This window comes from Paramormyrops kingsleyae, chromosome 1, assembly GCF_048594095.1.
Source record: "Paramormyrops kingsleyae isolate MSU_618 chromosome 1, PKINGS_0.4, whole genome shotgun sequence".
Lineage (NCBI taxonomy): Eukaryota > Metazoa > Chordata > Actinopteri > Osteoglossiformes > Mormyridae > Paramormyrops > Paramormyrops kingsleyae.
The window spans coordinates 10,292,148-10,316,887 of NC_132797.1; the positions used below are offsets into that span (position 1 = coordinate 10,292,148).

At 47.8% G+C, this 24,740-nt stretch overlaps 1 long non-coding RNA gene across 4 annotated transcripts; it reads right to left on the bottom strand.

The window, feature by feature from the left end:
- Nucleotides 1–299: 299 nt before the first annotated feature.
- LOC111853805 (uncharacterized) lies at nt 300–11,979 on the bottom strand. 4 transcript variants are annotated; one of them, XR_002840521.1, is made up of 3 exons: nt 11,735–11,979; nt 1,182–1,354; nt 300–956 (listed from the first exon to the last, which is right to left on the bottom strand). It is a non-coding gene; the product is annotated as an uncharacterized lncRNA (long non-coding RNA). The 4 variants fall into 4 exon arrangements; XR_002840522.1 differs by lacking the exon at nt 1,182–1,354 and adding an exon at nt 11,071–11,154; XR_002840520.2 differs by lacking the exons at nt 300–956; nt 1,182–1,354 and adding exons at nt 10,356–10,895; nt 11,071–11,154.
- Between the last annotated feature and the right edge of the window lie 12,761 nt (nt 11,980–24,740).

Genomic DNA, 24,740 nt, shown 5'->3' on the forward strand with positions numbered 1-24,740 from the left:
GTTGCCAAACTCGTTACCCATGATTCCCGGCGCACTCCTTGATGTGGCCACATTCCCTGCGACCAGGACGACTGGAAGCCATTTTTAACCCAGAAACTAAATAAAGCTTCCTGGGAAGTGCATTTTTACCTTCTCCCCCTTTAGACTGGCCTTCATGGCCGAGGTGGGGGGTTGTTCAGCCAGTGTGCAAGTGCCTATTTTCAGAGTTTGGGACCATCACTCACCAACACTCATCCCACTCAGGAAAAACCAGCAAACAAATTTTAACTTCTACCTTTAATTATCATCTGGAAGGGATCCAAAGGTGACCAATAAAATGTTAAATTTATCTACAGAAGGTACAGCTCAGGATTTCATGGAGTGATTCGATTACTGAACTATGAATAAATGTCTGAACTATGTATAGATTGGCAGTGATGTTAGTGACGGTAGCCCTGGACCTCGTGGGATCCAGAAAAGCAATCATTCCTCTCACTGTTGTGGAATCTGCCTGTAAAGGGACACAGGTTTCCTTTTGGGAAGGGCAGACTCTACCATCTGCTCAAATCCATCCTGACAGATTCTGGACCCAAGTTAACGGGGGAGAGCTGTGATTTGCCACTTATTCCCCAATTTCACTCAACGGTGTTCACGAGCATGAAGCTCTCGTGAGGGTAAAGGACCACGGAGCAGATGAAGTGGTGTAATTCAGCACGATTAGAGGCTTATTCCTGCCCGTGGTTTTCCGTATTGGAAAGCCAAGCCGGAGAACTGAGACTTTGTGGGTTTAACAGTCGGTGACGTGGTTGTGACAGGTTGCAGAAATGAGGTTATGCATATTCATATTCATACTGCCAGCATTTTCTGTTTACTTCTGTTTTCAGGGTGAACTCATCTGCAGCATTTAGTCCACGTGTCATTTCAGATGAGATGGTCCAGGCAAGGTCATTCAGACCCCTGCCATGAGGCTTTGGTTTCTGAAAAATAAACAAAAATACAGACCAAAAAGCAAATGAATGAATAGAAAAGGAAACAATATATTGTAGTAATGTCAAGTTTTGTCTTTACATAAAACTAAATAACTGCTTTAAGTCCTGTGCTCCCTGTCTTACAAAGAATGTGCACTAGACTGCTTCCATCCATCCATCCATCCATCCATTTTCCCTCTGCTTTTCCTGATGAGGGTTGTGGTGACAGCACACCTCTCTTTCCATGGCTACAGTCATTAGCATGCTCTGGAAGATCGCCAGATGTTCCAAAGGCAGCTGGGAGACATAATCCTTCCTGCATGTCCTGGGTCTGCCCCAGAAGCTTCACCCGGAGGGGCGTCCTTGGAACCACCTCCCTTGGGAGTTGCCCACCAGACTACATTACACTGAAATACAGAAACAGCACCTCCATAAAGAGTAGGTACGGTTTTCTTCGTATCCTGCATGTTGATATGGGGGTTACTTGACAGGTAAAGAGGGGGGCGGTGCAAGCCCCCACTCTTTCTGCCAGCCCAGGCCACCACAAAGGCAATAAATGAGTTCAGTCACTGTGAGAGTAAAATCGCGGTGGTTAATAGTTGGCTACCCTCCCAGGAGGGCTGCTGGTCCCGCTGAATCATTTCAGCATCATATCCTGTTTTATAAATGGGTAAAAATGAACACATCAACTAAGAGACAAACAAATAATAACAGTAATTGATTTAATGGCCATGGACCCAATAGGGGGTATTTTGTGGCTGTTAGATATGAGGGAGGGGTCAGTGCCCCTGTCAGTCACCATCACCGGGGATCGTTTTATCCCATTTTATGTAAGGATTTCACGGCTCGTTGACCTGCTCCATAACCTCAGTGGCTCTGCCGTTAGATGTTGATAACAGTCACGTTTTTCAACCCAAAACATCTGACTTAGAACTAAATTTGAAAGAGTAAAATGTGAAATATGGATTAATGCATACGGCACAAATTGGGACCAAACACTCTGGTCATTCCTCCACCTTCCTCTCAGTCTTCCTCTCTGCAGTCATCCCCCTGCTGTATCTGTACCTAGCAGCCACTGGATAAGCCAATCCTCAACCTTCCTCTCATTGTCCTGGGAGAATAAGCCAATCCTCAACCTTCCTTTCATCGTCCACAGAGAATAAACCAATCCTCGACCTTCCTCTCATTGTCCTGAGAGAATAAGCCAATCCTCAACCTTCCTCTCATCGTCCTGGGAGAATGAGCCAATTCTCGACCTTCCTCTCATTGTCCTGGGAGAATAAGCCAATCCTCGACCTTCCTCTCATTGTCCTCAGATTATAAGCCCATCCTCAACCTTCCTTTCATCGTCCACAGAGAATAAACCAATCCTCGACCTTCCTCTCATTGTCCTGGGAGAATAAGCCAATCCTCAATCTTCCTCTCATTGTCCTGGGAGAATAAGCCAATCCTCAACCTTCCTCTCATCGTCCTGGGAGAATAAGCCAATCCTTGACCTTTCATCATCCTGAGAGAATAAGCCAATCCTTGACCTTTCTCTCATTGTCCTCAGAGAATAATCCAATCCTTGACCTTCCTCTCAGTCTCCATCTCTGTGGTCATCCCTGTGCAGTGACCACAACTATTGCCAAGGGAAAATAAGCCAATCCTTGACCTTCCTCTCAATCTGCCTCACTTCAAAGGCTGGGAGTGTCATGTTGACACTGAAACTGGAACGTCATGCTCTGATCTTTGCTTGGCGTAGGGGTATATCTCATGCTGGGTGGATATGGGGCCGGGGGGCATCCATGTCGATAACAACCTGACTGTACACGATGTGACAGGTGGCTTGGGGCCTGTCCTGCCTTCTTAACATCCTGAAAGCCTCGGTTTTAAGGGGCGGTTCCAAGGGCTCACCTACTCACCAGCCATGTCTCCCGCATCACAGAGAATGGAGGTGCTCCGTAGATAGGGGCAAGAGGGAATCTCACAGCTCAGGAACCAGAATTTTAACTAAAGACGTTTAACTGGTTCCTAGATAACAGGAGCAAGGTAATTAACATGAGTTATCATGAGGCTTAAGCTGCTTTATATGGAAGCAGTTTCCAAAAAAATGATAAAACTGTAAATGAGCATGAAAAAAACATGGTCACAGAAATCCTACAGAATTCCCAAGCTACTGAAATCCCATTTAAATGGGTTAGTCTATTTGCTTCATAAACAAGTAAAATGTATTTAATTATGCTGCTTCAATGCATTTCCAGCAAAGCCTGCCAAGGTTTTCAATTTCAGACTAAGGTCTGACTTTTTTTACACCCCATTCTGCAATGGTTTAGTCCAAATTACTTAACATTATTGACATGGATTCGAGTGTACCATGGAGAATTGAGCCTGTTAAAGTGTGCCAGCTATCCTCGAGTGAAACAATAATTAAATTACTGAGCCGATTAAACTTTGGCTCTCACAGTTCAGAATCTGCTCTTCCTTTTTGTTCTCCAGAGGACAGTTATCCAGGAGTTTTTCCGCCACAATAAACCGCTCTGATTGGATACTGAGAGACGAGCAGCTTCAGTGTATTTAAATGCCAAGTAGGCTTTAATGTGATGATGGATCCTGCTCTGTGATTCATACCCGTCTTGATTTTCCGTGCAGGAACAAACCCTGAAACTTATGTGGTCCTGCAGGGAACGACTTCGTAACCTGTCCAAAGGATCACCGTGCCTACTCTGCTGTACATCTGGGGATTATTAGGTATTTAAGTAAAGTAGTTAATCTGTGAATAGTATTAAAATAAAACAGGGACAAACATGAATCTCTTCAGAGGGAGATCCAGACTGGCAGTTTGACATTCCAAAATCTGAAAAAGGCTTCTTCTGATCTTCTGACGTTTCGACACTGCAGTAAACTTCTGTGCTCTGTTTCTACGCACAGTTGCAGTCTAATGATGGCCCAAAAACACTTGCTTTTGTGTGAGTTTCAGCCTTTGCCTTCGTTTCCAGCACCCTGTTGACGTCCCATACAGTAGACAGCTCGTACTTTGGCCTGAGAGAGACTCACATTGTGAAATGCTGCCTGCCTGCCTGCCTGTCTGTCTGTCAGTTCCAGGGGGCTGTCAGTCCCCTGTTTCATCCCCCAGGCAAAAGGGAATGCACCTACTTCTCTTGTTTTTTCCAATATTATGGGCATATGCCAAACTTCATGACGCAGATGTCCATCATACTTTCTCCTGTCATTGGGATACCATCTTCTATGCTCTGTTTGTACCATAGATGACTCAGTGTCCGATAGGTCATTTATACCGCCAACAAATGAATTAAGCAGAGATATATTGTAGATTGGCTGTTCTCTTCATTAGGGAGTACAGCACAACATATCTGTTTATTCCACATCTATGGGTTTGTATCTGACATTTTAATATGATTGAATGACATAACCAAGTGGATGTATCATGATCATCATCATCACTATCTTCATCATAATCATCACCATCTTCGTCATCATCTTCATCATCATCACCATCATCATTATCATCTTCTTCTTCATCTTCATTAACATGTTCTGTTGGCACCACTCATTTTATGCCAGCACCAAGCTGCATGGCAGACCATAATCACGCGTCCATGGTGAACAGACCACCTTCAAGAGGTGGGTCTACAGGACAGCTGCTGCAACCCAAACCCTCCGTACATCTTCTTAATGATAATGATGTTCTCTCTGCGAGTTCAGAAGGCCTTCACATCGACGGGTCATGGAAAGAAACACCATGCTAGTTCCAGCCAGCTGCAGAAAATCACAGCATGTGGCAGAAACTTTCCCTGGCGGGTAATGAGCTTTAATCATACCGTGGCACCCGCCCTGTGACGCAGCCGTGAGTAAGACCTGTGGCTTAACAGCCCACCCCCTATCCGTGCTCCCGTTAGTACGATACTTATAAAATAAGTGCGACAGAACACACCGGGATGGTTCTTGCTGTCACAACACCAGTTTGAAGTTGATTAATGCATGTGCCACATCAATTATTCATGGAATTCCTGGAACAGACAGACCTGTCACTCGTTTGTGTGGGATGTCATGGTAACACAATAGTGCAAGTATTCCGAGGAGAGCCATTCATTTTCCATGCTGAACGCAAGGCCCACAAACGGGAAACACGTCCTACGCTTCAGAGCAGGAAGTGCCCTAGGACGCAGCTACCATAACGGCTGCCGCGGCTTACCGAACGCTGCGGCCCTGTGTGTTTGGGTGGGCGACCAGCCCACACCGGCCCAGCGGGCCACTGTTTTCTCGGCAGTACGCCAGCGCACGCGCCCTGTTTGTTTGGAGCGTGGGAGGTGATGGACGCACTGTGCCAGACCTGCCAGTATTTGAGATTTTTTTTTACCCGGGAATGGAGGAGTGACGATGGTCTGCAAAACAATGACGACGGCCTCTCCTTCCAGACCTGCTCCCTTCAAAGCTCATGGTTGCATGGATGAGTCTGCCCTGCCACTAGGAGGGGGGATGTAATTTGGAAAATTACAGTCATTTGACAGTTAGTCCCCCCTGCAGTGACAGAGACGTGTGCAGGCTCCAGTCCCTGGTCCATACAGACTCTTCACGGAGGCCTGGGTGGCTGGTTCTTCTCCCCAGAGGTGGTGCTCCCTCATGTTCCTCGTTGTGAAGATCGCCTACCTCGCCATACCCCATCCAGCCACATACTGCTCCGCTCTCCTTACCCCATCCCCCAGTAATCTGGATTACTGCACTCAGAGTTTCCCAATTACCCCTCATGCGGGCCGCAGCATGGTGGAAACAGCGCTTTTTAAAAATAACTGTTTTTTCCGCTAATGTGTGCACCGTAATGCCTCGTTTTTGCCTCGTTTGCATTTCCAGCCGTCCCCCCCAGTCTAATGTGGGTGGGTGACTGGTTAAGTTTCTCTAATTTTGGCATGACTTAAGCCGCCTGTTTGGGACTTTCAGCCCAGACTAGCAGCCCTGCATCACTTCCGCCACAGAGCTGAATTGAATGTTCTGTCTCTGTCATTTATCTGGGTGCTGACTCCTGGGCCTGCGAGATAATCATGTTTTGTTTCGGTCGCGCAGACCGTTGCGTCTGCATGGGCGTGGTCAGCTGATCTGTTGGAGACTCCACTCAACCCGACCACATCTGCTTCCAGTCTAAGGGCTCCTGTGACAGTGAGCTTAATCAGAGAGGACACACTAAGGGAAAGACCTATTTTAGGGCCACCAGGAGTCCGGACCCCCTCGGCGCCTTTATTTTAAGCTCAGCAGAGGATATTGTTAGAACAACATTGATCGGCCAAGGTCTGCTGGCCTGTCTGACATCCTTATTCACTGCCACTGTCCCCTAGGGAACCTCCTCACCCAACGTCAACAGGCGGAAACCAAGGGCAGGTTTTATTTCAATGTGAAGAGACCAAAGCATCTGTTGGATGTTTGAAGCTGAGGGGGCGTGCGCAAGTCCAGGTGGGACCCCTAGAAGAGCCTCTGGAATAGACGCATGGTTAGAGGTTCAGATTCACGTGGAATCAGCTGGCTGCGATTAGGGCTGTGAATGCAAAGTCCACAGTATTGACAGAGTAACTGTGTTTTTGGTGTGACAAAGTCAGTTTCAGTACATCAGACGTTTGCCTATGTTTCCCAGATCAGGCTAGAGAACCAGTACCTTTTCCACTTGTGCGTTTTTGGAAGCAGTAAGTGAAAGTTAGAAAAAAACATCCAAATTATAGAAGGTCATAAAACACGCTATAAAATTTTCAAAGTAAGTTCATAATAAGCTATTACTCAGTAATACCCAGTAATAGCTTATTTCGGCTCTTTCGACCCCTGCCAGGTCCTCCTGTTTCACATTATGGCCTGGCCCTCGTACGCATTCAGAGCTACATGCCTGCTTGTATTCCAGCTACCTGGACCTTGGAGGTGGGAGGGGGGATTGTGGCATCCGTTGGCAAATAAGAGCCACTGCTGAGAGTGTCGTTCATGCAAACATGCCAAGATGCTGGGGGACGCCTCTCGTAACCCCAGAGCGAGTCGCCCGCAGCTGGACTCCGACCCTGTCTATGTTTTTATCTCCGGTCAAAGTGTAGTTTGCAGATGCTGCTAATTTGCTGGTACTTTCAGCTTAGTTATACACCGATCAGCCATAACATTAAAACCACCTGCATAATATAGTGTAGGTCCCCCACATGTCGTAAAGACAGCTCTGTCCCTTTGATGCATGGACTCAACGAGACCAGTGTCCTGTGGTGCCTGGCACCAAGACGTTAGCAGCAGATCCTTTAAGTTTTCTAAGTTGCAAGGCGGGGGCTCCATGGATCAGACTTGTCCAGCACATCTCACAGATGCCCGATTGGGATAAAATCCTGGGGATTTGGAGACCAAGTCAAAGTATCATCCACATGAATTCCAGGACCAAAAGCTTCCCAGCAGAACATTGCCCAGAGCATCAGACTGCCTCCGCCACCTTCCCACCTTCTCAAAGTGCATCCTGGTGCCATCGTTTCCCCAGGTAAACAACGAACATGCACCCAGCCATCCACATGATGTAACAGAAAATGTGACATTCTACCATCACTCCATGTGTCCACTGTAGGCTCTTTCTGTGGTGGACAGGGATCAGCACGGGTTCTCTGACCCGTCTGCGGCTACATAGCCCCATACGCAGCAAGCTGCGATGCACTGTATGTTCTGACACCAGTATTAAATTTTTCAGCAATTTGTGTCGCAGTAGTTTTCCTGTGGGATTACTCCAGACAGGCCAGCCTTCGTTCCCTACGTACATCAATGAGTCTTTGGTGCCCCTGACCCCATTGCCAGTTCACCGATTAGCCTTCCGTGGACCACTTTTGGTAGGTACTGATCACTGCACACCGGAAGCACCCTACAAGACCTGCCATATTGGAGATGCTCTGATCCAGTCTTCTAGCAATCACAATTTGGTCCGTCTTAAGGTCACTCAAATCCTTACACTTGCACATTTTCCTGCTTCTAACACATCAAATTCAGGGTGCTGACTGTTCACTCTGCACTTCATTAATGCAGAATGGCACCCATAGCAGGTGTCATTGTAATGAGATAATCAATGTTATTCACTTCACCTGTCAGTGGGTTAACTTTATGGCGGATCAGTGTACAGTGGTACCTCGGTTCTCGAACTCACTAGAACTCGAATTTCTTGAAAGTCGAACAAACCAGTTACACCTACAACTACAACTCGATCTGAATATCAGAAGTCGAACCGTGAACGCTGACCTAATATAAATTGTACGCGCCAGGAAATGAGTCATACTACTATGCAATTCTTACTTGAATGCCTTCATCACAGACTGGATGATTAACCAAATAAAGCAGCGCAACATTACAGTAACTAATAATAAATAAACCACTAACTTACTTGTACTATTAGAGCATTTATGTCATTTATTTAAACTTTATTTTACCAGGTAAATTAACTGAAAACCAGTTCTCACTGCTTTACGTGATATTCGGGAGAAATAGCAGATTACGCATCGGAACTGCCTGGGATATAAACGTCATGCGTGTAATTTAAACTCTTCAGCCAATAAGGGCAAAGGTGTGTCGTCACGGAGGCAGTTCCAGTTTGTACAGCCGGGTGAGAGGTCGCAATGCATCTAACCGTAATGCATTGCGTCAGGATCAGAATGCGTTGCTTTAAGCCAGCGCTGTAAGCAAGACGAACGCACCTAATGACCTGACTGGGGAAACAAACTGAAACGCGGAATTAATACAGAGGACTAATGACAACAACCAGAAACAACTGATCACATGGGGATCCCACACGAGGTTAACGAGGGGGCGTGGCACACGGAAGGAGCGGAAGATCGGGGCAGGACAGGGGTAATGTTGGGATAAGATCTTTATCGTTTTGGAAGCCATTAAGAAAAAAATGCTCTTCTTGTTTTATCCTGTTCATTTTGTGTTTAAATGCTGAAAAAAAACATATTTAGGTGTAATTTTGGGGGGCCGGGAACCAATTAATTGGTTTTCCATTATTTCTGAAAGGAAAAATTCGATCAGAACTCAAACTTTTTAGGATTCGATCAGGAGTCCCTAACGGATTAAGTTCGGGAACCGAAGTACCACTGTATATTTTAATAATGTGGTTTAGATGGTAGATCTCTGAAATCTGTTTATGGTTTAGATACTGACTTTCTCAAATCTATTTATGGTTTGGTTGCTGGACTTCAGAAATCTGTTTATGGTTTGCATACCGGACTGCAGCCAACAGGTGTGACGTTGATGTCTGTGTCATGCAGACGGGGAGGTTAAACAGTAGCAGTCTTGTCCATGTGCTTCTTATGCCTTACGTTGCTCAAAGCTTCTCAGCCTTTCTCATTTTAATGTATTGTAACCTCCGGCTGGTTTGGGACCCTAGCTAATTAGCTAATAGCTGTTGTCTGGCTGTACCTCTCCTGCACGGAGGTGACCTTGGTCAGTACATTTCCATGGTAATTCCTCGGAATAAAACATTGCTTGGTGATTCATACAGGACGCGCTGATTGTCGTGCTATTTTCTCAGCATTATGATATTGTGCTGATTGCTCCGAAACAAGCTGGACTGTTTATTTTGTGTCAGGATTTACGGCTCAACTGTAACGGTTCATGTTTTAATCTTTTTCCCACTGCACTCTAATAGACAGGGACGAGTGATGTCACAGCAGAATGGCATTTCGGAGATTACTGCAGGCCCCGCCCCCCCACTTCAGTTCCCCGCTACTCCACCATCCTACCATAAGACCATTTTCGACTGTAACTGAAAGCAATTTAAGCCCCAGGGTGACACAGCAGCAAAGGGGCTTCCGACAACTCATCCGTCACTGTCAGCAGGTCAAGGAACCAATCGCGGGAACCTTGCCCCTGTCGTGGTAAATCATATTGATCACGCCAAGCCTTGGAGCCAAGCAGCCCTGACAATCTTCGCCAGGGAGGTGGGGGTGCTCTCACCCCCACATCCAGCCACCGCCCACATCCCCCGATCCAATGCTGACCTCGAGCTGACCCCAAAGCACCTTTGCCTTCCTGAATGTGACAGGAAAATGCCTGGGAGCAACCCCCATCACCACTGTGAGTTAAGGGGGAACCCCTCCACCCCTCACACCACACAAGTCACATGACTGGCCTCAACCAGTCACATTTTGTAATCCAGGTGCACATGTTCATCATCGCTCCTTGCGAGCCAAAGTTCAGTGTAGGGGCCCAGATTCTAGCAGAGGTTTCTGCTGGGAGATGACACAGGTCATGGCGAGGAGTGAGAACACGTTTAAGGTCAGCCTATGGTTTATGATCAGCAATGTTAACTTTCAAATAGACTCAGACACGTCTTCTTCAAGCTCCCAGATCAATCGTTAACTTAAATCAATCCAGGAAAAGAGCTTTTATTTGTCAAAGAGGGGAGAGGGGAAAGAGAGGACCTGTGACATTACAGGAATGGAGTGAGCAATTGGCAAGTGAATGCGGTGGGGTCCTCCCCGCACTAAGCCGGCCAGAATGAGGTGTGTGTCCGCTGGCGGCCCACTGGGTTTGGGTCTCACTGTGTCATGATGGCCAACCGTGGAAAGTGGCCCAGGGAATTGTGGGTCAGGTGACCGGGCTGGGTTCCTGGGCACTCGTCACCCTAAAGCAGCGCCTCCAGCTGGAATAATGCTGTCCTCCTAGCATCACAGCCAAGACTCGCTGGGTTTGAGGCTCGCATGCCGGTCCCCTGAGATGGTATGAGCACAGCCTACGGCACCATGTGACTGGCTGTCCTCAGACATACACAAACGAACATCTCTTTTTTTGGTCATCCATTTTGTCCCGGTGAGTCATTCCAAATAAGCACTTAAACACACTGAGTCCCTGTTTGGCTGCTCCAGCGCCTTCACGGCTGCCTCCTTCTCTCTTACCACCATGAAAACCTGCTCTTATTTGTCTGTTATGCTCAGGAGAGTTGCACCCAGCGTCACACCTCTGTCAGAACAGTAACAAAATAATGAGCGACTAAACAAAAGCAGCTACCCCCCCCCCCACGCCCCACAGAGGAGATTGCAGGCTTTATCTGTCCGCCTGTCATCCCCCCCCCCCCATTGTCTCCCTCTCTCTATCCCTCCACCTTTGGCTCTTGTCCCATCCACCCTCGACTCACCTCTTGCCCCTGATGGCCAGGCCCCGCCCATATGTGCAGGATCAGCGTGGCATGAAGGGCCATGTAAAGGGCACGGAAGGCCACCTTCCAAGGGGTTAATGACAGTGTTATGATGGATTCCACACCTTTTGAAGGGGTTTGCTGCAGAGCAACATATTATTTTTTGGACTTGAGCGTTAAAAATGTAAGCTGAGCTGAAGAACTTTAGCAGCACTAGCAGTGTGTGCTACATTAGTATTGTCATCTGGGCTAGCAACATTAGCACTGCTAGCGGCGCGTGCAGCTTTAACATTGTCAGCTGGCGTTAGCAGCCACTAGCAACATTAGCAATGCTAGCGGCACGTGCAGCTTTAACATTGTCAGCTGGCGTTAGCAGCCACTAGCAACATTAGCACTGCTAGCGGCGCGTGCAGCTTTAACATTGTCAGCTGGCGTTAGCAGCCACTAGCAACATTAGCAATGCTAGCGGCACGTGCAGCTTTAACATTGTCAGCTGGCGTTAGCAGCCACTAGCAACATTAGCAATGCTAGCAGCGCGTGCAGCATTGACACCGTCTGCTGGGCCGGCACATTAGCAAAGTTAGCGGCGCTAGGAGTAACAGATATGCTGAAAACATTACCAACATCATCCACACATCAGTAGTAACAAACACAGAGACGTTACCTGAGGGTTGTGGCACAGACTGACTGTGTTATATCTCAGACTGGCAAATGCTGCATTATTAATTAATTTCTGTAACAGTTTCATCTCAGCCAACAAGTGTACACTTCGAAGTGAGTCAGTTCCCTTCTCAAGGATACAACAGCTGACGTCAGACTCCTTATCCAGAAGAGCGTTTTTTGGCGGGGAGGGGGACTTTCCGGGCAGGCAGGACTTGATGCATGAATGTACGGTGACATTACACTCTAATAAATATTAATGTTGGCAGCAAACGTATGAATTATTTAGCTCCTCATGTGCTAAGAAGTGCTTTAAGGTGCCCCTTTGGTTTAGCCGGTCAGCTGGTAAGCGCCCCGCAGGCCGGGCAAATCCGCTTTTTAAGATTGTGGTATTTTTATACCAAGTAAAAGCCATATCAGTAACAGCAAAATTATATTTAGTTCGAAATGTACCGTAGGAGATAAACTCAACATTGGTTCTTTTAGTAAGAACATAAAATGTCATGGAAAGACTTCGGTAAGCAATTTTAACCCATGCCTAAATATAACTAAGTACCCTCTCCTTTACATGGAGGAGGGTCCCGCCTAGTTGGTGTGGGCTGCAGACCCTTGGTCACTATTCCTCTGAGGGGTGTCTCAGGAGGTGCCCGCATCAGGGGTGCTCTGTGTGGCTGTGGCGGAGACCCTGGCCCCCCAGGCTTGCCGAGCCCAGCCTGCCCCGCGCCAGTCTGCCCCGCGCCAGTCTGCCCCGGGCTGTGGCTCTCAGGAAGGAGAGCCAGGAGTGTCGGCCGACACGCGTGTCCTGTTGCAGCCTCAGGTTTCTCCCCTCATCAATTAATCGTGCTCTCATGTGTTATGTATGGCCCGATGGGGGGGGGGGGGGGGATGCAGGCCTGCTGGAGTCTGAGCTGCCCTCCGCGGCCCATGCTGTCCTGCAGCCCCCGGGAGCAGGCCGCCGTGGGGGCCACTTCATCGAGCCGCCGCCAGCCTGATCAGGCTTGATGACAGAGGCCGGTCAGGGTGGGGGAGGGCCAGGGAAAATTGGTGCCCGCCAGACAAGTCGTTGTTTTGTTTTCTCGGCTGAGTCGTAATTTCAGGTGATTTTGCAAACGACACACTGACAGGCCACAGCTCAGAGCATAGAGCCAGGATCCTAGTGTCTCTCAGCGAGACAGCAGCCACTGCCCACCGGCCATCCTGCAAGCCCTGTAGAGCAGGCCGCTGTCCAGGGACGCCCTGCCCAGTGTACTTTGTATAAACAGGATTGTTCCATACTTATGTCACTTCCGAATAGCCCCTGCTGCTATACTAACGTGAGCTGTAGCCCTGCCAGAGTGTTACTGTACCTCAGAGCCGCATAATGGGTGATGTGACACAAAGGATGGTGACGCCTCAGATGCTGGGAGATGCTGGACTTTGAGTATTGTTGTTGGCTCTGAGTCAGACTGGACTTCAAGGTCAAACAAACAGTGGTCATGTGCCGATCTGCCTGGCAGGCACTGGTTAAGTCAGTGAGAATTTTCAAAAAAACCTGTAATTTCTCTAAAAGATGATAAACTGTGTTCTCTGCGTGTTATTTGTCCATATATGATATGGACCAAAAGATAAAAGGTATCAAAAGCTTTTAAGAAAACTATGGAAATCCATACATATTTAGACAGAGAGCAAAGGTCGTGATCTTCCCATCTTGCCTAGTTAAGGCTGATCATAGACACAAACACACGGCAGCAGAACACAAGCCAGCTGTTCCTTGTTCTCTTATAAACACGTCACATCCTTGGTGTCCCTGCCTTGTCAAATCAGCATGGGGCCTCGTCTGAGTCAGGCGTATCCTTCCCATGCTTCTCCCACAATGCACCTGGATCTCACCATAGGCGAGTCTTTGTGGAATCTCGCTTTCCTGCCCGTCTCTCGGGGGTACGAGGCAGCGCGTTGAGGGGTGTTGGTCACCGAGCGGGCAGGGCTTGGCAGGGGTCCTGGAGCAGGGGAAGAGTGCCAGGGAAAGTGGAACCATCCGGATGAAATGGAGGAAAGCAGATGAGGACGGGCCTCCTTTCACTGGGCCAGCTTCTGTCGATTGGGTTCCCGGCCTGTCACCGGCAAAGCGATCCACACCGCGACTCGGGTGCTGAGCAGAGATGACATTACTGCTGCGAGCAGCTTCCACGGTGCAGTGACGCTGCTGCGCGTTTGTGCCACGCGTGCAGGGCAGGGGTGCAGCTCCCTGGAAAGAGACAGGGACACTTCAGGCTGTCCTAGAAGCTCCTTCTGCATGCTTTTCATACAGGAGCATCCCTTATGTCAGCATTTACCGGTGTAACACGTCATCCGCTATCTTATGACTGGCTAAAACTACAAGTGACGACAGGACATCAGTCACAGGCTGCTCAACACCTCCGAAGTGTGAAAAAGCCATAATAGTACTATGCTTTCAAATTATTTATTACTACATCCCCCTGCCGCCCTTGCATCTATCCTATCATGTAAAAATGTCTTTCAATTTTTTGTTCTGGCCCCTGACCATAGTACATGCAATCGTGCCAAATTCAGCCAAGGAGTCACCTGAAATCAGAAATCATTTGCACACGATTTTATCATCATGTAACCTCTAAGCATGTCTTTTTCACCAAGCCTGTCTTGGCCAGCAATGACGGCTGCACCGTTTGCAGGCACACAGGTTTGTTTCCATGGCAAATGTCTCATAAACAGCACAGCTTCAGTGCACCGGGGTCACAGGTGGGCGGAGTCTGAAGCCCCGTGCCTTGAGCAGTCGGAGCCGCACCACGTCCCGGGCGCCGGAGGTTATGGCAGCTGTAAAATACATTTATAAAGTTATAAAGTGTGTAGTTGTGTCTGCTTTGGGTTAATCTTTGAATAGCTGTCGTTTAACGATTTACTGCGATGTACGAACAGGCAGGTCATCGGAAAAAAAGATTCATATAACATTTACCGAGGCCTGAGTGTGGAAGGAGGTGCCATAAGTGTTAGGCTGAGACAGTGTATTGGGGGCATGGATGTCTGGGGTCACATGACCAGCAGGTCACCAGCACCTCACCGCTATGACACTGGGTTTAAGACCATGATGCCCGGTCCTGTACCTCCTGTAGAGCACCACTTCGTTCTCCTCTGTGTTTCCCTAATGTTGACTCCAAAATGTTTTATTGTCAGTCCTTCCCACCATCTCGTCAGCAGCATCTCCTCTCCCGCACCCGGATAAGTGCCTCCTTGCCGCCCCCATGTCCTGTGACTCCAATCAGCATCCCGCCAAGAGCAAGTCTCAGAAATCCCCTGATCTCAGGAATTATAATGCGCTGTTTTACCAGACTGTGGCCCTAAAATAGAGGATGGGAGACTAGCTCAGTTTGCTTTTGGAAGAATATTTCCCACAGAGAGAGATGCAGGTATCCCTTGTAAAAATGATGTCTCTAGTTATTGTAGTTATTGGCATATAAAGAACTGTGTTTTTATCTTGAGGAAACAGGCTTACAGAAAGAAGTCCACTCAACTGTGACACGCCACACTGGGGTACCGCAGCGATTAGGAGGAAGAAGATGGTGTGTTTGAAATCATCCATATGTTAGGTCAGTCTCCTCTTCCCCAGGTGTCAGACTTTGCCATATTGAATTTTATTTGTTTTGTGGACTGTCCTCCTGGCTAGTGGATGCGGTCAGCCATGCTGGAAAGGCTTCTGGAGAAGCCGCCTGGCCTGGACCCACGCAGCCTCTGCTCAGAGTTCTGCCGTCCGTGTTAACGCTCTGGTGCTCATCAGACAATCGCTATCAGCTTCGTTTTGACGTTTGGCCCTTGTCCTGCCTCTCTGGTCGTAATTCTGCCTCCATGCTCGTGCTGTCACTGCCCCGAAGCTGGCTTGCCCTCCTCATCGATGCGTGGACGCTGTCTCCAGCCTTTACTTGGACAGCAGGCCCTTAAGGCTGAGGTATCAGGCTGTAGCTTCTGTGACATTTCTTGACAACATAAAACCTCTGAATTGTTGATTTGGATCAGGAAGTGTGCCTTTCCCACCAGCAGCATTCAGTTGCAGTAGTCTAAGGAGATATTTATCGTGTTAACCCCCAGGGGACGTCGAGCGCAACATCGACAGATTCAGAGTGCTAACATGGGTAAATCACACGCAAAATAACGATAGCTGAGCAGTGTCAGTGGGTGAGTGAGTTATCAATATAACAGCATCCATTACAGTCGGCCTGCTTCATCATCTCTGCATCTACTGTATGTGTGTAACTGTCTTTGAATTCACTGCTTCTGTGTGTGTGTGAACAACTGTGTTTTTTTCTGATGTTGTAATCTTAAGCCATTTTGCACCCTTTGTTAGTCTTGTGGGTTTCGTTAATCTTGTTGTCTTCTGATTCTGTTGTATTTTTAGTTTATACATATATGTTTTGTGAAGTGTTTCCCTGTATGCCTTCTACTTTGATCCTGTACTTCATGTTTGACACCGGACTACAAAATTTCTGGTATGTTATTACATACTGACGATAAAGTGAGCTCTTAGGAAAAGCTTTCCAGCTTGGGTTAGCTGTATGTAACATGTAAGATGCATGTAACAGTTTAAATTCCTTGAAAATAGTGTGTAGTGTTTGCAAACTACCCCAACACTTTTGATACTGAATACTGAAGTTAATTTAAGGTTTATAAGGGAATAATACAGATTTTCTGTAAGAGTTCTTGTGTCAGTGTGAGAGTCTGAAAGTGTTACGCCAGATGTTCTGTATAAGAGTTGGCAACCCTGTTAGTGTGTGTGTGTGTGTGTGTGTGTGTGTGTGTGTGTGTGTGCGTGCGTGTGTGTGTGTGTGTGTGTGTGTGTGTGTGTGAGGGTGTCTCACTCCGGAAGAAGAGGCCTGGTTCATGGCTTGAGTCTCTCTGACTCCCCCCACCCGGAAGGAAAGGGCAGGCGTATTACTCTCTTCCTCTGTGCCCCTGACCCTCTGGAGAGGGGGGGGGGGCAGGATGGACTTCACATTTCCGCCTTCAGCCTGCCAGCCATCGTAACGAACATGTACAAGACAGCGTTCCCTGTAGCTGCCCGGCCCTCTTCGTTAGCCTTTAGCCTCGTTAACAACAGGGTGTGAGAAGCCCTGGCCATGAAAAGCACCACCGCCAAGGCCGCCGAACCTCCACCTCCCCAAACGTCCCCCATCCAGCCTCCTGGTACCACTTACGCTACCAAAATGGGTCATTCCCAGTAAAGAACTACTGTCCTAAATAGGAGGGCAAAAAACTAAAACAACAAAGTAAGCCAGCACCTATATATTTCTGAAGGAAAGTAGTGGCCAGTCAGGATTCAGGTTTTCAGGGCAGACCCCCCCCCTCCGCTCCCCCCCTGAGGTCAGCACTGTAACACCAGCACAGTTTGGAACTATTACTGAGTGGAAACTTGGCCCCCAGTGAGTAAGTTAACTCCCTCTGCTGCCACACAAGTGCCGCTTTCATGCACTGGCTGCTCACCTTCTCTGTTCGAACCCGGGCTGGCTCCTGCGGTAAATTCCTGGAATATCTTAGATCACAAACAAACACAGCCCCGACGGCTGTGAGCCAGTGCCTGACTCTGGCCTTCTCTGCCTCTCTCCACTTCCCCCCCCCCCCACTACCGTTCGAGGTCCACATATTTTTTTTTCCTTATGGAAAGTAAAGCATGTGTCTTTTGGCCTGTGTCAGCAGGGCATAAATTTTTATTGTAGATTTAATTGGGGTGTCTCACACCAGACACAACCACGCTGCCTCCATCTAGTATTTCAGGAAGAGGTGATTACTGTAATTATGTCAGCGCGATGAGAGGTTTGCTATAATGAGTATCTTTCATTAAGCTCCTCTTGGCCTAAACAGTCTGCCGGGACAGCAAACGCACCACCCTCCCCAGTTCCCGTCTCGCCTGCGCTTTCCCTCCTTTTTCTCCGGCACCGTCGTCACCGACGGGGCAATCTTTCGGAAGAGGGGCCGCTTCCACAGGGCCGGACTTTACTGCGCATTTGTTTTCCTTTAGAACCCATCTGATGAGGAAGTTCTCTGCTAATCTGCTACGCCAGTGGAAAATTTTGTTTTGCAAAAAAAAAAAAAAAGAAGAGTGCGCAATTTCACAACCGGTAACGAAGAACAGGGACCGGAGTGCTGGGGCCTGAGGGAAGCACGCATCCCGCTACACATCTCCGCTGACTGTTACTGTGGGACATTTGTGGGAGAGTTAGGGGCGTGAATGTGTATAGACCTACCGTAGGCCTTTTTAAAAAATGCTCCCTGGTAAGGGGGGCTGGGGTTTTGGAAACCTCCCGAAATCCAACAACGAGGGCCAGCCAGCATTTAGCTACATGACTGTAATGCAATCAGACAAACAAAAATAAAAACGACTGCGTAAGATCACCCTCCGGGCTCAGTCCGTTTCGTTTGGGTGGGCTCAATTTAAACAGCAATGGACATGTGTGAAATAACACGCCGGGGGTGTCGGAAATGGACGTAGTGCAATGCATCACTCAGATGGGACAGCACACCCCCCACAAGTGATTATGCAGCCCTGCCCCTGGCGAAATGCAGGGCCTGTTACACACGCTGCGCTAAAATAGTGTCAGAGCTGCTGGGGACACGCCTTATACTCAGGGTACATCAACAGAGCCGCTCTTCTCAAAACCACGCCATGTCATTCGTGCCCTTCTCTTACACTGATGTTGTGCTTTATTCCCCGGCATTGCGTCGCTACATATCGAATAGTGCCATGTGTATTCATAGTGAATGGTGCTGTAATCAGGTATTGTGCTTACATGTTTCTGATGTGACATGACACTCCGGTTTAATCCAGACCCAGTGATGGTATCTGCAGGATGTAAACACGCCCCATCCTGCCTGCCCGCCCGCGAGCGCATCTCACGTTACGTTATCACAGCTCGGTCGCACACTCTTTGAGTCAGAGTTCTAACGGCGTGCGACAGTCGCCAGCGCAGCGTTGCATTATGGGATGTCGCCTTGCCTCGCCGATTAAAGGGGCTCCGCTGGCTCTTTTTTCCATTATACTGAGTGTCTGCTTCATCAACGGCTTCCATTAGCTTCCCGACATATGGTGTCCCATTCATTATTCATGCACTCCCACCCCCCCAGCCTGACCCACCATGGGCTGCGTTCTGCTGAGGAACACGCCGCCCACTCCTGTCGTTCAGATTTAATCAATGTTTGAAGCGGTCCGGCCAAGCGGGAGATTGTGAGTCGCGGCCAGAGTCTCCTGGCGACATGGTGGCACTGAGTGATGGTCAGCCGCTCGGCAGACCTGGGGTGGACGGCTCTGTGCGTTTCCTTCAGCCGCGCGCACACACACGGCATGCCGCCACGGGGAAACGCACACATGTATGTAAACATGGAGATGGAATCTGTTTACCTGTCTCTGGGCACACCCACACACATGTGACGGGCCCCATCTCTCCACGTGGAGACGGCGTGACCTGCAGAGGCTGCATGCGAACCATATGCTGCTTTGTTATTGACAGGGCAATTAATCTAGCAGCCCGGCACAGGAGCAGCTGTTTAATGGTGGCCAGCTGGATTGATCAGGGTGAGTGACGGAGTATTTGAACCAGACCCGCTGACGTACAGGTGGACCCCTAAGGGATGGTCTTTCCTACTCAAAAAAACAGCAAACAATCTGGGTTTTAAGTGAACGTTCTCTGTGCTGCAGGTTCATGATTGTCCGTGGCGTTTCTGATAGAACATAAGAACATAAGAAATTTACAAACGAGAGGAGGCCATTCGGCCCATCAAGTTCGTTTGGGGAGAACTTAACTAATAGCTCAGAGTTGTTAAAATCTTATCTAGCTCTGATTTAAAGGAACCCAGGGTTTTAGCTTCCACTACACTAGCAGGAAGACTATTCCACACTCTAACTACACGCTGTGTAAAGAAGTGCTTCCTCAAATTTGTTTTAAAATGTTCTCCCGCTAATTTCCACTTATGGCCACGAGTTCTAGTATTTAGACTAATATTGAAATAGTCATTTGGCTGAACAGCATCCAGACCCGTTAGAATCTTATATAGGGGATGTGCATTCCAATGACTAAATACACCTTCATCTCCGCATCCAGATCCCAAGTTGTGTCTGTTGCCCTCCACGTTGAGAGACGTACCAGCCACGGCGAGGGGGCTTCGGTGGGGGGGGGGGAGAAAGACCTGCCTGCATTGTCAGAGTGGCGAGAACGCCTCTCGCACTGGTGCAAAGACAGACAATCCACCCTGTTGGGCCCAAAATAGACTGGAGCACAGAAATAGAGAAAGGCCCACACTGGGGGGGTGCAGTGCAGCACTGCTTAAAGGGAAGGGCTTAATGTCCACTGTTAAATCGAGCAGAAAGACTTATAGCTCAGAAGAGGCACTGCTGAGATGCTTCTGAGTGAGGGTTTGACCCCCCCCAGCAAAAACATGACATCACACAGTGTGTACCTGGCATGCATGAGTGTCTTCAGCTGGCAAAAAAGAACACTGTGCACTCATTCATAACTATTATAACTATTCATAATTCTCATTATTAATAGCACTGTTATTAAATATTTGCAATTATTGCAAATAATAATCTGAATTAGGACAATAAGAATTTATTCATCGTGGATAATTTTTGTTGTTGTCACTGTTTCGTTGTTGTTCTGAATTGGTCAGATATGTCCCTCTCTGCAAATGGACAGGAGATTATCTGGTGATATTTAAAGGAGAATAGGGTCAGGGTTTGCTCCAGAAGAGCGGGGCTCCTCCAGGGTCAGCTGAAGATGGAGCAGAGCTGCTGAATCTTCAAGACCAAATGGTAAGAAGTTAGGGTTAACATCTGCAGTGTTTTGGCGGCTTGGATGCAGTGCCACGGACACCAAGCGATGTCCTCAGCACCCAGTGCTGCCATTTCGTTGGGGGGGGTGCTCACGTACACATGGAAGCAGACACTCATGTCGCCTACTGGAGGTGCACACGTATGCTCGGGTCAAGGGTGATGGAGTGTCTGCTGTCTGATGGCTACATGCGAGATGTATCTAAGAGCAAAGCTGGGCTGACCAGTTTGCATTTTCGTGTTGCGGGGGGGGGGGGACCAGGTCCCATTACTGGGGTGCGATGATGGCAAGTAGGCCTGACGAGACATGATCATTATTCACTTATTTATCGGCTTGACCAAATCCCTACTATAAAATTACTAGCAATCTGAGCTGCCTCTTGGTTTTGCCTCCATTTGAGTGTGACCCAGAGCAAAGGTGAGATGCTTGGTTGGTTGTAACATTCGTTTGTCATTCATGGCTGATGATGTGGTGTGTGACCCTCCCTGAGAGGTGAGCATGATCCTGCCCTTATGTCACACACACTTTTGGTGACTAATGTCACTTGTTTATTTTCCTGTTCCTCGGCAAAGACATGGTGAGCCGGCTTGTACGCAGTGGGGGAAGGAATGAGCGAGATCTCAATTTGCCATCCATCTACCTCGGCGGTGTGATGTCATCTTCACAGGAAGCTGAAGTGGATGGCAACACTGAACGATTCACTGGATATTTAAAGGTATCCCTTTTTCGGACATCTTCCGAAATGCACAGACCTTAGTCGTATCTGCTCATGGACGAGGCAGCGCCTAGTTACACAGGTGTATCATTCATGGGTCCGTGTACGGCAGCCAACACCCATGGCCCGGCTCACAGGCTCTCTCCATGCTGATGGACGAGGCACCAGAGAGCCATTAAAAGTGGAATATCTGAAGTGGAACTTGGCTTCAAATAATAAGAAAATAAAAATAGGTTACACTTCCCCTCCATTCTGGATGTCTTGGAAGCCTGTGAGAGATGGCATGTGCCCACCGAGGTTGGTGACTCTGCAAATTACTGCTATATAAATATGGAGTTAAAAAAGAAAAATCAGTCACAGGGGCCAATAGCCGCCGGGGATTTCCAGTCGCGGCCGATTATACGTACAAGTGGAGCAGCATGAAGCTTCCATCCAAAGCATCGCAATGTTTATCGTAACCATGTCGAAGAGATACAGCCTGCTTCCTGTCAAAGCCAAGCATGCAGCGTGTACATGAGCGTGTTCTCTGTGCACAGGCCAAGCTGGCTGTCCTCAGCTCCATGTAGGTCAATGGCCGAGTGGCAGCGGTACGAATGCTGACCTTTGCTCTGTAATCTCGGGACACTGAAATGAGCTGGGAGTTTATGCACCAATGTCTCGTAATTGCTGTTTTATCTGAGCCGAACCTCAGCTAATATCTGTGACATCATGTGATAAAATCTGAACGTGATTTAATTGACTCAAATGTGTTTTGGAAACAAGCTTGTCATTCAACAGATGCTTCTGCAGATATTATAGATGGCATCCCAGCTTGTATATTTAAAACTTGTGCCGACCAGCTGGCTCTGGTGTTCACGGTTATATTTAATCGATTCCTGACTATGATATCAACATGTTTTAGGGGATCCACCACTGTACTATTACTGAAGAAGTCACATCCTTCCTGTCCGAAGGAGTACCACCCTGTTGCATTAACTTCTGTAGCAATGAAGTGCTTCAGGAAACTTGTGAAGAATCTCATATCCACTTCTCTACCCAAGAACCTAGACCCAGTATAATTCACATATGAACCTAACAGATCCACAGATGATGTCATCACCCTCCTGTTCCATACGGAACTAGCCCACCTGGACAACAGGAAAGGCAACTATGAGAGGACGCTGTTCATCGATTACAGTTCAGCATTCAACATTATAAACCCCTCCAGGCTCATTATTAAGCTCAATGACCTTGGACTGGACATTTCCTTGTGTAACTGGGTACACAATTTTTTCATCAAACAGAACCCAGGTAGTAAGAGCGGGCCATGACACTTCATCGACCTTCACCATGGGGGCACCCCAGGTCTGTGTGCTGAGCCCTCTGCTGTACTCCCTGGATACCTATGACTGTAGGGCCACAATTCTACTCCAACATCATTGTAAAGTTTGTGGACGATATTGCTGTTGTGGGCCTGAACACCTATAACAATGAGCATGTCTACTGGGGGGAGGTGGAGAGATTTTTACTTTGGTGCCAGGAAAATAGCCTTTTCCTCCATGTAAACAAGACACAATCAGCTGAATGTGGAACTTGGGAGGAGACAGAAGAGGAACTACCACCACTTCAGTATGAATGGTGCTTTAATGGAGAGGTTAAGCAGTTTCAGGCGCCTCAATAATCGCATAACCGGAGACCTGACTTGGTCCCTGCACACTGACTCCTTAGTAAGGAAGGCTCACCAATATCTGTACCGCCTTAGACATTTCAGGGGCTTCAGGCTGCCGTCCCAATACTGAAGATCTTCTACAAAGCCAACATCGAAAGCATCTTGACAGCAAGCCTAGCTGTCTGGTTCAGGAGCAGCACACAGCAGGACTGTAAGGTTCTGCAGAGAGGTGTGCAGTCAGGCGGATGCACAACCGGACCTGCACTTCCCAACCTTTAGAACATCTACATCAAACAATGCAGGTCCAGCACCATGCACCTTCAGAACATCTACATCAAACAATGCAGGTCCAGCAGTCATTAGAGATTCCCGCCACCCCAAAAATTGCCTCTTCTCTGTGCTGAGCTTGGGGAAACGCTATCCCTGCTTGAAGACCAGCAAAGATAGGCTGAGGAAGAGCTTCTGTGCCCAGGCAATATGGATCCTAAATGAGATCAGTGTTTAAAACCTACACAACTCAACAACCCTGCCTACACATGTGCAATGTATATATGTAAATACTTATTTACTCTTAAACTCTTTCACTACTTCCCACTTTATTGCCAACTGCACACTACAAATATTTATGATTATTTTTATGTTTATCGTTTAATACCTAATGTCCTGCCTCTTTAATCATATGTCCCTTTCATAATGCATTTCACTGCATACTGAACTAAGTATAACTGTATAAGTGAGAATTAAAACTTGGAACACGTGATCATCCTCCTCCCCTTCTGCCCATAAGTACAGGAGTGTGGAGGAAATGAAAGATTTCACTTCAATAAGCAAAGCTTACCACCCTATGTCTGGCCACCACCCCCACCCCCACCCCCACCCCACCCGGCTGGCCGGCAAACAAAAAGAGCAGCACACAGGCAGCTGCATAAAACTGAAAGACACTGATGTGGTTTCAGATATGCCAGGGTGCTGTCTGCGCAGTAGTTCTAGCCGAAAGCTCTACAAGTGGGCGAAACCTGGTGAATTCCCAGCAGAGGGTTTAAGGCAGGAACGCTGTGGACTCACGGGCAGAGCCCCCTGGGAGCCCATTACGCTGGGCTCGGGCACGGAGCCCCCATCGCCACCGTGTCCTACAACAAGCCTCACCTGCTTCACTCTTAGATGCTAATAATAATATTTATAAGCACAGAGGAACTGCTTTGGCCTCCATATTTTTCAAATGGCAGGACTTAAAAGAGACCCTCCTGCCTAGACACGAAGGACCCAAAAGGTGAGAACAATAATAAGCTGTGACCCCAACCCGACATCAGTGAGTGACACTAATGCTTAGCTACCTATTGGGGCAACAAGCCCTTTTTTGCCCCAGTGATTTGCAGTGCAAACACTGAGCTACCCTCTACCCACTACAGATACCCTCGGATGACTAAGGAGGAACAAGAATTCTACTGTCACTGGATCTTCCGTTGTACTGATCTCACTCCATAGAAAAGTAATACGTGCATGCAACAGGATGAGTAAACAGATAGACTGCATTTAAAATGATGCCAACAATATTGATATTTTTAAGTATGAATATCCTGTTTTGATGTCATTTTCACATCTTTCGTAATATATCAACACTGGTAAAAGGCTTTTATCAATCTGACCTTTGCTTGGGTGTCCATATCACTCAAAACAGGATGTAGTGCTCATATTTGGCAAAAAAAAAAAAAAAAAAAAAAAAAATATATATATATATATATATATATATATATATATATATATATAATGCTTCATCCTCCCAGCGTCAGCATCACTGGTAACGGTGTGAGACAACTTACAGAGATGCACCTCTGAAGGC